Source organism: Tupaia chinensis, unplaced genomic scaffold (assembly GCF_000334495.1).
Source record: "Tupaia chinensis unplaced genomic scaffold, TupChi_1.0 Scaffold000332_1, whole genome shotgun sequence".
In the NCBI taxonomy this organism is placed as follows: Eukaryota; Metazoa; Chordata; class Mammalia; order Scandentia; family Tupaiidae; genus Tupaia; species Tupaia belangeri.
In genome coordinates this window covers 579856-590681 of record NW_006159826.1, presented here as the reverse complement: position 1 = coordinate 590681, position 10826 = coordinate 579856, and the positions used below count along the sequence as shown (strand labels likewise).

Genomic DNA, 10826 nt, shown 5'->3' with positions numbered 1-10826 from the left:
TGTTTCACTATACCGCCACCCCCCCCCCCCCCCCGCATCCTTCTTTCATCTCTTTGGTATTCTTGCTTAAGGTGTGTTTTGTTTTGTTTTGTTTTGTTTTGTTTTGTTTTGTTTTTGGTATAGGGCATGTGTGCTCGCCAGACAGACAGAGAGAGACATAGAGACAGAAAGCGAAAAATCACCCCCCAGGGGGGGTGGCCACGCCGCAATCCCTTCTCCATTCTCCTCTCGGGATCTTGGGCATGCACGCACACGCGCCCGGCGTGAGTTTTAAGCCACTGGGTTCAGGACAGGAACCGCGGTCAACTACATGGGAGTCCAGCGACAAAGCCATTACACTAACTGCTGGTCCCCAAGGTGTGTTTCTTATAAGAAGCAGATTGATAATAAAGTCAAATAAAAATGCTTTTAAATTCCCTTAAGTTTTTGCAGGCACCAGTGCAGACATCTTGCACACCTTTTATTAAATTTAGTCCACATTATTGTATTGCTACTGTTATAAATGAGTTGTAAAGTGTTTTTTGTTTTGAAATAAAACTTATTTTTTGCTAATATATGAAAAAACAGTTCATTTTTGTATAATGTTGTGTCCTGTTATCTTACCAGATTCACCTATTACATTTAATAAACTCCTGAGTATTTTATATATGATATCACAGTATTTGTAAATGAACATCTATTTTTATTTTTTCTATTGCCAGAGGGCATTTGCACTCTTTAGACAGAGAGAAGTACCCCAGTGGGGTGTAGTCGTGCCCAATCATTCCTCTTCCCTCTCTGCATCACCTCAGGATTTGGAGCACATGTGCACACATGTCTGATGTGGTTTTCTAGCCACGAGGGCTGGGATTTCAGCCACGGTTGGCCAGGTGGGCTCCAGCTCCTGATACACTGCACTTAACCCATGCACGAGGAGGCCCGTCCCCCCAAAAAATATTTCAATTCTTTTTTGTTCGGTTTCTATCACTTTTATTTTTCCCTTACTTTATTAAACCTATTGAAACCTTTATCATAATGCTAAATAAAAGTAGTGAGAGCAGATACCCTCATCTTATTCCTGATCTTAGGGAGAAACTATTGAGTTATTTAGTAGGATGTGGTATTAGCCATGTTTTCATAGATGTTCTTTCCTGGCTTGAGGAAGGTTTTTTATTCCCTCAATTTTTCTTTTTCTACTTTCTGAGATATTTACTTTGTGTAGGTGTTGAATTTTTGTCAAAGATTTTTTTCTATATTTATTAAAAAGATTATATATTTTCCCTTTTATTCAGTTACTACCGTGAATTGCAATGATTAGTTTATTGAATGTATTCCAGTATCAAATTCATGGATTGAGCCTGACATGGTCTTTTTGTATCATTTATTTGTTCATATTTTAGAGACTTTCGTGTTTTTGTTAATGAGGAATTAGTCTACTGTCATCTTGTAATGTCTTCTTTTATGTTTTCTTCTTTACTTTTGGTAGAGCATGAGAGAGCGAGAAAAAGAGAGAGAGAGAGAAGTACCTTGCAGAGGATCTGGTTACACGGTAATCCTCTTCCTCCAGTTCTCAGCCTGGGCACTGGGCGCCTTTGTGGCAAGTTTCAGGAGGATCAGACCAGGTATTTGAATCCCGGTCACCTTATGGGACCTGACCTCTCTCAAGCAGGGGTTTATCATTTTACCGTGGAGCCTTCTTTGTGTTTTCACAGTAGAGTTTACTAGCTTTAACCACAAGTTAGAAAATAGCCCCTTCCTCTACTTTTTGAAAGAGTTTCTGTGAGATAGGTATTTTTTTAATTTCATTTTTGATAATAATTTCAGTGAAACCATATGGGCCTGAAATCCTCTTTGCAGGAAAGTTTTATTTGAAAATTCAGATTTCCTATTATACTTTGTTTCAGTTTTTTAAACTGAATTTTTAAAATATTTGAACATTGGGACCAACAGGTGGCATAGCGGTTACGTCGCTGGATTCCCACATGGCTGACCATAGTTCAAGTCCTGGTTGAAACTCACACTGGGCACGTGTGCATGCATGCCGAAAACCCCGAGAGGAGATTGGAGAGGAAGGGATTGTGGTGTGGCCATTCTCCTGGGGAGTGATGTCTCGTTTTTTGTCTCTCTGGTGAGCACACTCACCCTAAAGAAAAAATCTCTCAAAAAAAAATTGGAATTTATCTACACATTGAATTTACTGACAACATTATTACAACTCCAGTCACTTCCAAAAGAAGTTCTCACTGACACAAAAAAACACTAATTATGCACACTTATTGTAACTGCCTTAATCAAAGAACCCAGATAATAATCTTTGCCACATCTGGAATCCTGCAGCAAATGAAAGTGATGCCATTGTTGATTACGAGCTCAGAAGGTAGAAAAATTAACATGCTATCAGAAAGGTGAATCACACCCAGGTCTCCAGCTATGATGGGAATAACTGCCAGCCACTCGTGAAATACTCCTTTCTCAGATGGGGAGAAACATTTGGTGACTTTCATGAGAAAAAAGCTCTATTCTACTATGGAAACGACAGGAGTTCAACTGCAACTAAGATATTGAAAGAATGAGAAATTGCTTGAAGATTTGTGAATGACAGGCAGGGCAGATAATCAGCTGATCTCAGGGTTCTTCAGGTGCAGGGCTCGAGGACGCTTGGAACTTTCTCTCTGCCCTATGTTCCTCCCTTCATTGGTGTTTTTGACCCAGATGATCTTTCTCTACAGAGCAAAAAGTGGTTACCAATAATTTCCACAGTCTGCTTCTACTTCGCCTCTGGAGTCATGAGCTATGCTTCTGGTTACTAGCTTTAATGAATCTTGGAGAAGGCCTTGAATTGTCCCGTGTTGCCTTCTCCTGACCAGACAACAGTGACCATGACCCGAATGTGTAAGATGGCGGCAGCCACACAACCACACAGAGTTGCAGGAGGACATTTCTCAGAAGGGTGAGGCATCCTGGGCTGGCAAGAGTGTGTCTAAGCACAAATGCCTGGGTAGTTTATTCCACTAGCTTTACTTGCTGCCAACTCTCGGAAATAACTTTCTTTCAACTTTGCGTGTCCCTTGGATCCCTGCTAAGCTCCTGGTAGAGAAAAGAGGAAAGAGAACCCTGCTGGAATGGCTTTCTCTTTAGCAGTGTCATGCTCACACTAACCACAAAGGTTGCCTTAGGTTCCACTGAGTCTTTTACTTTTTAGAGTTGTTTTGACCGGACAACCTGTGTTGGGCTAAAAATTTTACAGACAAGGATTTTTGAAAAATATTTCCAATTTACTTGGCCCACATCTCCTCTTCTTCCCAGGAAAGAAAAAATCCTAGTTAAATACTGTTCAGACTTCACAATGGATATTTATTTGAGAGAAAATATGCTTTCTCTCATCTACCGAAGCTCAGGAAACAACTAAGGAAATGAAGCAGACTGCTTTGAATTCTTGGACAAACATCATGAAGTTGAGCCAACACTACCAAAATAAACTGCCTTTTAAAAATTAGAACGTGTTCTTTAAAAATCAAAGCCATTCTCTGTCTTTTATTTAGTGTATTTGAATCAGTTACCCTTAATGTAGTTAGTGGCTTATTTTGTTTGAAATATTCTATGTTAATACCTATTTTCTATTTATTCCCTTTGTTCTCTATTTCTCTGTTTTGCTTTACCTCTACTCTTGAATAAATTACTCATCTATATTATTCCACTTAAAATTCCATACTGATATTTTAGCTATACTTCTTTGATTAGAGTAGTAGACAGAATAATTACCTCAATCATGTCCAAATTCCTATAATCTTTGTAGGTTATCCTACACAGCAATGAGACTTTGCGGGTCTGATTAAGATAAAGTTCTTTAGAAAGGGAAATTATCAGGGCCAGCAGGTGGTGTGGTGATTAAGGGCGCTGGACTCCCACATGGCCGACCATGGTTCAAGTCCCAGACCTGGCAGCTTGCTTTCTCACTTTCTCTCTCTCTCCCCCTATAATCAAGTTAAAATTAATACATAGATAGGGCTCTCTTGATGGGTCCAAGGTGATCACAAGGTCCTTGGCCACGCCGCAATCCCTTCTCCATTCTCCTCTCGGGATCTTGGGCATGCACGCACACGCGCCCGGCGTGAGTTTTAAGCCACTGGGTTCAGGACAGGAACCGCGGTCAACTACATGGGAGTCCAGCGACAAAGCCATTACACTAACTGCTGGTCCCCAAGGTGTGTTTCTTATAAGAAGCAGATTGATAATAAAGTCAAATAAAAATGCTTTTAAATTCCCTTAAGTTTTTGCAGGCACCAGTGCAGACATCTTGCACACCTTTTATTAAATTTAGTCCACATTATTGTATTGCTACTGTTATAAATGAGTTGTAAAGTGTTTTTTGTTTTGAAATAAAACTTATTTTTTGCTAATATATGAAAAAACAGTTCATTTTTGTATAATGTTGTGTCCTGTTATCTTACCAGATTCACCTATTACATTTAATAAACTCCTGAGTATTTTATATATGATATCACAGTATTTGTAAATGAACATCTATTTTTATTTTTTCTATTGCCAGAGGGCATTTGCACTCTTTAGACAGAGAGAAGTACCCCAGTGGGGTGTAGTCGTGCCCAATCATTCCTCTTCCCTCTCTGCATCACCTCAGGATTTGGAGCACATGTGCACACATGTCTGATGTGGTTTTCTAGCCACGAGGGCTGGGATTTCAGCCACGGTTGGCCAGGTGGGCTCCAGCTCCTGATACACTGCACTTAACCCATGCACGAGGAGGCCCGTCCCCCCAAAAAATATTTCAATTCTTTTTTGTTCGGTTTCTATCACTTTTATTTTTCCCTTACTTTATTAAACCTATTGAAACCTTTATCATAATGCTAAATAAAAGTAGTGAGAGCAGATACCCTCATCTTATTCCTGATCTTAGGGAGAAACTATTGAGTTATTTAGTAGGATGTGGTATTAGCCATGTTTTCATAGATGTTCTTTCCTGGCTTGAGGAAGGTTTTTTATTCCCTCAATTTTTCTTTTTCTACTTTCTGAGATATTTACTTTGTGTAGGTGTTGAATTTTTGTCAAAGATTTTTTTCTATATTTATTAAAAAGATTATATATTTTCCCTTTTATTCAGTTACTACCGTGAATTGCAATGATTAGTTTATTGAATGTATTCCAGTATCAAATTCATGGATTGAGCCTGACATGGTCTTTTTGTATCATTTATTTGTTCATATTTTAGAGACTTTCGTGTTTTTGTTAATGAGGAATTAGTCTACTGTCATCTTGTAATGTCTTCTTTTATGTTTTCTTCTTTACTTTTGGTAGAGCATGAGAGAGCGAGAAAAAGAGAGAGAGAGAGAAGTACCTTGCAGAGGATCTGGTTACACGGTAATCCTCTTCCTCCAGTTCTCAGCCTGGGCACTGGGCGCCTTTGTGGCAAGTTTCAGGAGGATCAGACCAGGTATTTGAATCCCGGTCACCTTATGGGACCTGACCTCTCTCAAGCAGGGGTTTATCATTTTACCGTGGAGCCTTCTTTGTGTTTTCACAGTAGAGTTTACTAGCTTTAACCACAAGTTAGAAAATAGCCCCTTCCTCTACTTTTTGAAAGAGTTTCTGTGAGATAGGTATTTTTTTAATTTCATTTTTGATAATAATTTCAGTGAAACCATATGGGCCTGAAATCCTCTTTGCAGGAAAGTTTTATTTGAAAATTCAGATTTCCTATTATACTTTGTTTCAGTTTTTTAAACTGAATTTTTAAAATATTTGAACATTGGGACCAACAGGTGGCATAGCGGTTACGTCGCTGGATTCCCACATGGCTGACCATAGTTCAAGTCCTGGTTGAAACTCACACTGGGCACGTGTGCATGCATGCCGAAAACCCCGAGAGGAGATTGGAGAGGAAGGGATTGTGGTGTGGCCATTCTCCTGGGGAGTGATGTCTCGTTTTTTGTCTCTCTGGTGAGCACACTCACCCTAAAGAAAAAATCTCTCAAAAAAAAATTGGAATTTATCTACACATTGAATTTACTGACAACATTATTACAACTCCAGTCACTTCCAAAAGAAGTTCTCACTGACACAAAAAAACACTAATTATGCACACTTATTGTAACTGCCTTAATCAAAGAACCCAGATAATAATCTTTGCCACATCTGGAATCCTGCAGCAAATGAAAGTGATGCCATTGTTGATTACGAGCTCAGAAGGTAGAAAAATTAACATGCTATCAGAAAGGTGAATCACACCCAGGTCTCCAGCTATGATGGGAATAACTGCCAGCCACTCGGGAAATACTCCTTTCTCAGATGGGGAGAAACATTTGGTGACTTTCATGAGAAAAAAGCTCTATTCTACTATGGAAACGACAGGAGTTCAACTGCAACTAAGATATTGAAAGAATGAGAAATTGCTTGAAGATTTGTGAATGACAGGCAGGGCAGATAATCAGCTGATCTCAGGGTTCTTCAGGTGCAGGGCTCGAGGACGCTTGGAACTTTCTCTCTGCCCTATGTTCCTCCCTTCATTGGTGTTTTTGACCCAGATGATCTTTCTCTACAGAGCAAAAAGTGGTTACCAATAATTTCCACAGTCTGCTTCTACTTCGCCTCTGGAGTCATGAGCTATGCTTCTGGTTACTAGCTTTAATGAATCTTGGAGAAGGCCTTGAATTGTCCCGTGTTGCCTTCTCCTGACCAGACAACAGTGACCATGACCCGAATGTGTAAGATGGCGGCAGCCACACAACCACACAGAGTTGCAGGAGGACATTTCTCAGAAGGGTGAGGCATCCTGGGCTGGCAAGAGTGTGTCTAAGCACAAATGCCTGGGTAGTTTATTCCACTAGCTTTACTTGCTGCCAACTCTCGGAAATAACTTTCTTTCAACTTTGCGTGTCCCTTGGATCCCTGCTAAGCTCCTGGTAGAGAAAAGAGGAAAGAGAACCCTGCTGGAATGGCTTTCTCTTTAGCAGTGTCATGCTCACACTAACCACAAAGGTTGCCTTAGGTTCCACTGAGTCTTTTACTTTTTAGAGTTGTTTTGACCGGACAACCTGTGTTGGGCTAAAAATTTTACAGACAAGGATTTTTGAAAAATATTTCCAATTTACTTGGCCCACATCTCCTCTTCTTCCCAGGAAAGAAAAAATCCTAGTTAAATACTGTTCAGACTTCACAATGGATATTTATTTGAGAGAAAATATGCTTTCTCTCATCTACCGAAGCTCAGGAAACAACTAAGGAAATGAAGCAGACTGCTTTGAATTCTTGGACAAACATCATGAAGTTGAGCCAACACTACCAAAATAAACTGCCTTTTAAAAATTAGAACGTGTTCTTTAAAAATCAAAGCCATTCTCTGTCTTTTATTTAGTGTATTTGAATCAGTTACCCTTAATGTAGTTAGTGGCTTATTTTGTTTGAAATATTCTATGTTAATACCTATTTTCTATTTATTCCCTTTGTTCTCTATTTCTCTGTTTTGCTTTACCTCTACTCTTGAATAAATTACTCATCTATATTATTCCACTTAAAATTCCATACTGATATTTTAGCTATACTTCTTTGATTAGAGTAGTAGACAGAATAATTACCTCAATCATGTCCAAATTCCTATAATCTTTGTAGGTTATCCTACACAGCAATGAGACTTTGCGGGTCTGATTAAGATAAAGTTCTTTAGAAAGGGAAATTATCAGGGCCAGCAGGTGGTGTGGTGATTAAGGGCGCTGGACTCCCACATGGCCGACCATGGTTCAAGTCCCAGACCTGGCAGCTTGCTTTCTCACTTTCTCTCTCTCTCCCCCTATAATCAAGTTAAAATTAATACATAGATAGGGCTCTCTTGATGGGTCCAAGGTGATCACAAGGTCCTTAAAAGTTAAAGGGAGACAAAAATGTCAGAGAAGATATGATAACAGATGCATAAATCAAAGTAAACTAGTCATGACCTAAGGAATATGGATGGTCTCTAGAAACAGGAAAACACAGTAGATTGACTCTTTCCTGAAGTTTCCAGAGGAACCCGTAGCTCTTTTCACACCTTAATTTTAGCTCCCTAAAATCCACTTTGGACTTTTTGACCTTCAGAATTGTAAAATAATAAGATTTGTGTTGCTTTGAGCCATGAATTTGGTGGTGATGTGTTACAGCAGCAAAAGGGAATAATATTGAGTTGTCAGAAAAATTACGACATATCTTTCTATGTTTTACTGTGCAAAAATGCATCATGACTTTTCTGACAACCCAATAGTTTTAGGGGTTACTTTGAAATCAAAATACGCATTTTTAACATAGCACAGCATAATTTATAAGATGAAGCACATAAAATGTTACATTCATATAATTTCATGTATTTCCCTCCCAAGCATTTTACTCTTATATTTCTGAAAACATTCTTTTATATTTGACTATACATTCACTCTTGCCATTTCAGGTCCTCTTTATTTCTTTATTGAAGATCAGGGTTTTATATTATATCATTTTCTTTTTGCTGAGAGATGATTTTTAGAATTCTCATAATGTAGGTCTATAGGTTCCAAATGATCTTGGATTCTCTCTGCCTAAGAATGACTCTATTACTTGGAATCAACCTAATTGTCCACAAACAGATGAATTAATTGAAAAAGTGTGGTACATATACACTATGGAATACTACTCAGCCATAAAAAAACAATGAGACCCAGGCACTTGATGGAAAGTGAATGAATATGGAAGATATAATGCTAAGCTAAGAAAGCCAGGCTATGAAAGAGAGGCATTGTATGTCCCCACTTTATACCAAATGTTTGCACTCTACAGCAGAAACTGTAAGATTAGAAGGTATAAAATCATGGAGAGCAACTGTGGATACTAGAAACAGTGTGGGAGCAAGAGGGAGGGATTCAAAGGGGGGGAAAGGCAAAACATTTAAGGGACATACAAATGGAAAATTACCTGATGAGGATAATGTGAATATCATTGACTGGACTAATATGCAGCATAGAGTGTATTCATGCTGGGAAAATAATTTTATCTGCTGTAAAAAGAAAAAAGTCTTTATTTTTGCATTTATGTTGAAGAGTATGTTTATTTTCCTTTCAATATCTTAGGCTGTTGTTCCATTGTCTTCTAGCATCCATTGTGTACAAGGAAAAGTCAGATGTCTTTTCAGTCAGATGTCATTTCAGTGCTATACAATTTATTCTTTTTCCTTTAGAATTTTTTTTTTTGCCATAGAGTGTGTACATGTGCTTGCTGGAGAGAGACAGAGAAACACAGAGATGAGCAAAGTAAGAAATTACCCCCCAAGGGAGATGACCACACCCATCTCCATTCTCCTCACAGGATTTTGGTCACACAAGCACACACTCCCGCCATGTTTTTCAAACTGCCAGGTCTGGGACTCAAAACACAGAGTTGGTCATGTATAACAAAAGAATAATCCAATTTAAAAATGGACAAATGAGCTGAACAAACAGCTTTTTTTTTTTTTTGAGAGGTTTTTGCTCTAGGGCGCGTGCACTCGCCAGACAGACACAGAAAGACATAGAGACAGAAAGCGAGAAATCACCCCCCAGGGGGATGGTCACGCCACAATCCCTTCTCCTCCATTCTCCTCTCGGGATCTTGGGCACGCACGCACACGCGCCCGGCATGAGTTTAAGCCACTGGGTTCAGGACTCGAACTGCGGTTGACTACATGGGAGTCCAGCAACATAGCCATTACGCTAACTACTGGTTCCCAACAGACAGCTTTCTAAGGAGGATATTTGATGGCCACAATGCATATGAAAAAATAACATCTTTTATCATAAGGGAATTCCACGAGGCTGCCATAGCCCTCTCCAACAGTAGGGACTGGGGTTGTAGCGTGACGCAGGGGGATCCGATCCCACCCGTCATATGAGGAGGAAGCTGCAGTAACAGCAGCAGCAGCAGCTGCTCCCAAAGTCGACAACAGGTGTTTTTAATCTCTGTGTTATCAAGGCCCCTGATGGCCTCCACTGCATCCTCTGCCCACTCCATATGTATAGTTGGCATAATCTTTCACAATGTCACATTCAATAACTGGACCATACTCCTCAAACTTGGCACGAAGCTCTTTGTTGGTACAGGTGGGACTGATGATGCCCACGTGCAACTTTGTCGAGGTTTTGCTCTTATTCTTGCTAGCTTCTACATTGATGTTCACTCCCTGCAGCTTGTAGTGGTGCAGGTTGTGCATGGCATCCTCAGGTGCAGTTTTGTCTTTTATGTGCACAAAGCCATAGTTCTTAATGATGCCACATCCAAGCACCTTTCCATACTGCTCAAAGAGTGAGCGCATCTCCTGTTCTGTTGTCTCCCTGGGCAGGTTTCCAATGAACAGCTTCGCCATCTCGAAACAACCCGCACGGAATTCAGCAGCGCTTCTTCCTCGGCACAGATGCTTCTGACAAAAAGCTAAAATGGCGGGGGCTGCAGCAGTGACCAGGAAATACAAATCAAAGGCACAATGAGATACTTCTTAACTCCATTCAGAATGGTTATGATAGAAAGAAAAAAAAAACAAAAAACAAAAAACAAAAACAAAAACAAAACAAGGAATGACACGTGCTGGTGAGGCTGTGTTGAAAAGAGACTACTTCTACACTGTTTGTAGGCATGCAAATTAGTACTACATTGGAAAATAATATGGAAGTTTCTCAAAAATCTTCAAATAGAACTACCATATAACCCAATAAATGCACTACTTGGTATTTACCCAAAGGAGAGGAAAACACTCAGGCAGAAGGACACTTGGGCATACATATATGTTATAGCATTATTCACAATTGCTAAGATGGGGATCAACCTAAATGCTCAAGAACTGATGAATGGATTGTAAAAAT

The 10826-nt window shown here is 39.6% G+C and overlaps 1 pseudogene; it reads right to left on the bottom strand.

Moving 5' to 3' along the window:
- The window catches only part of LOC102490331 (RNA-binding protein 4-like), a 17439-nt pseudogene extending 7106 nt beyond the window's left edge, over positions 1 to 10333 (bottom strand).
- Between the last annotated feature and the right edge of the window lie 493 nt (positions 10334 to 10826).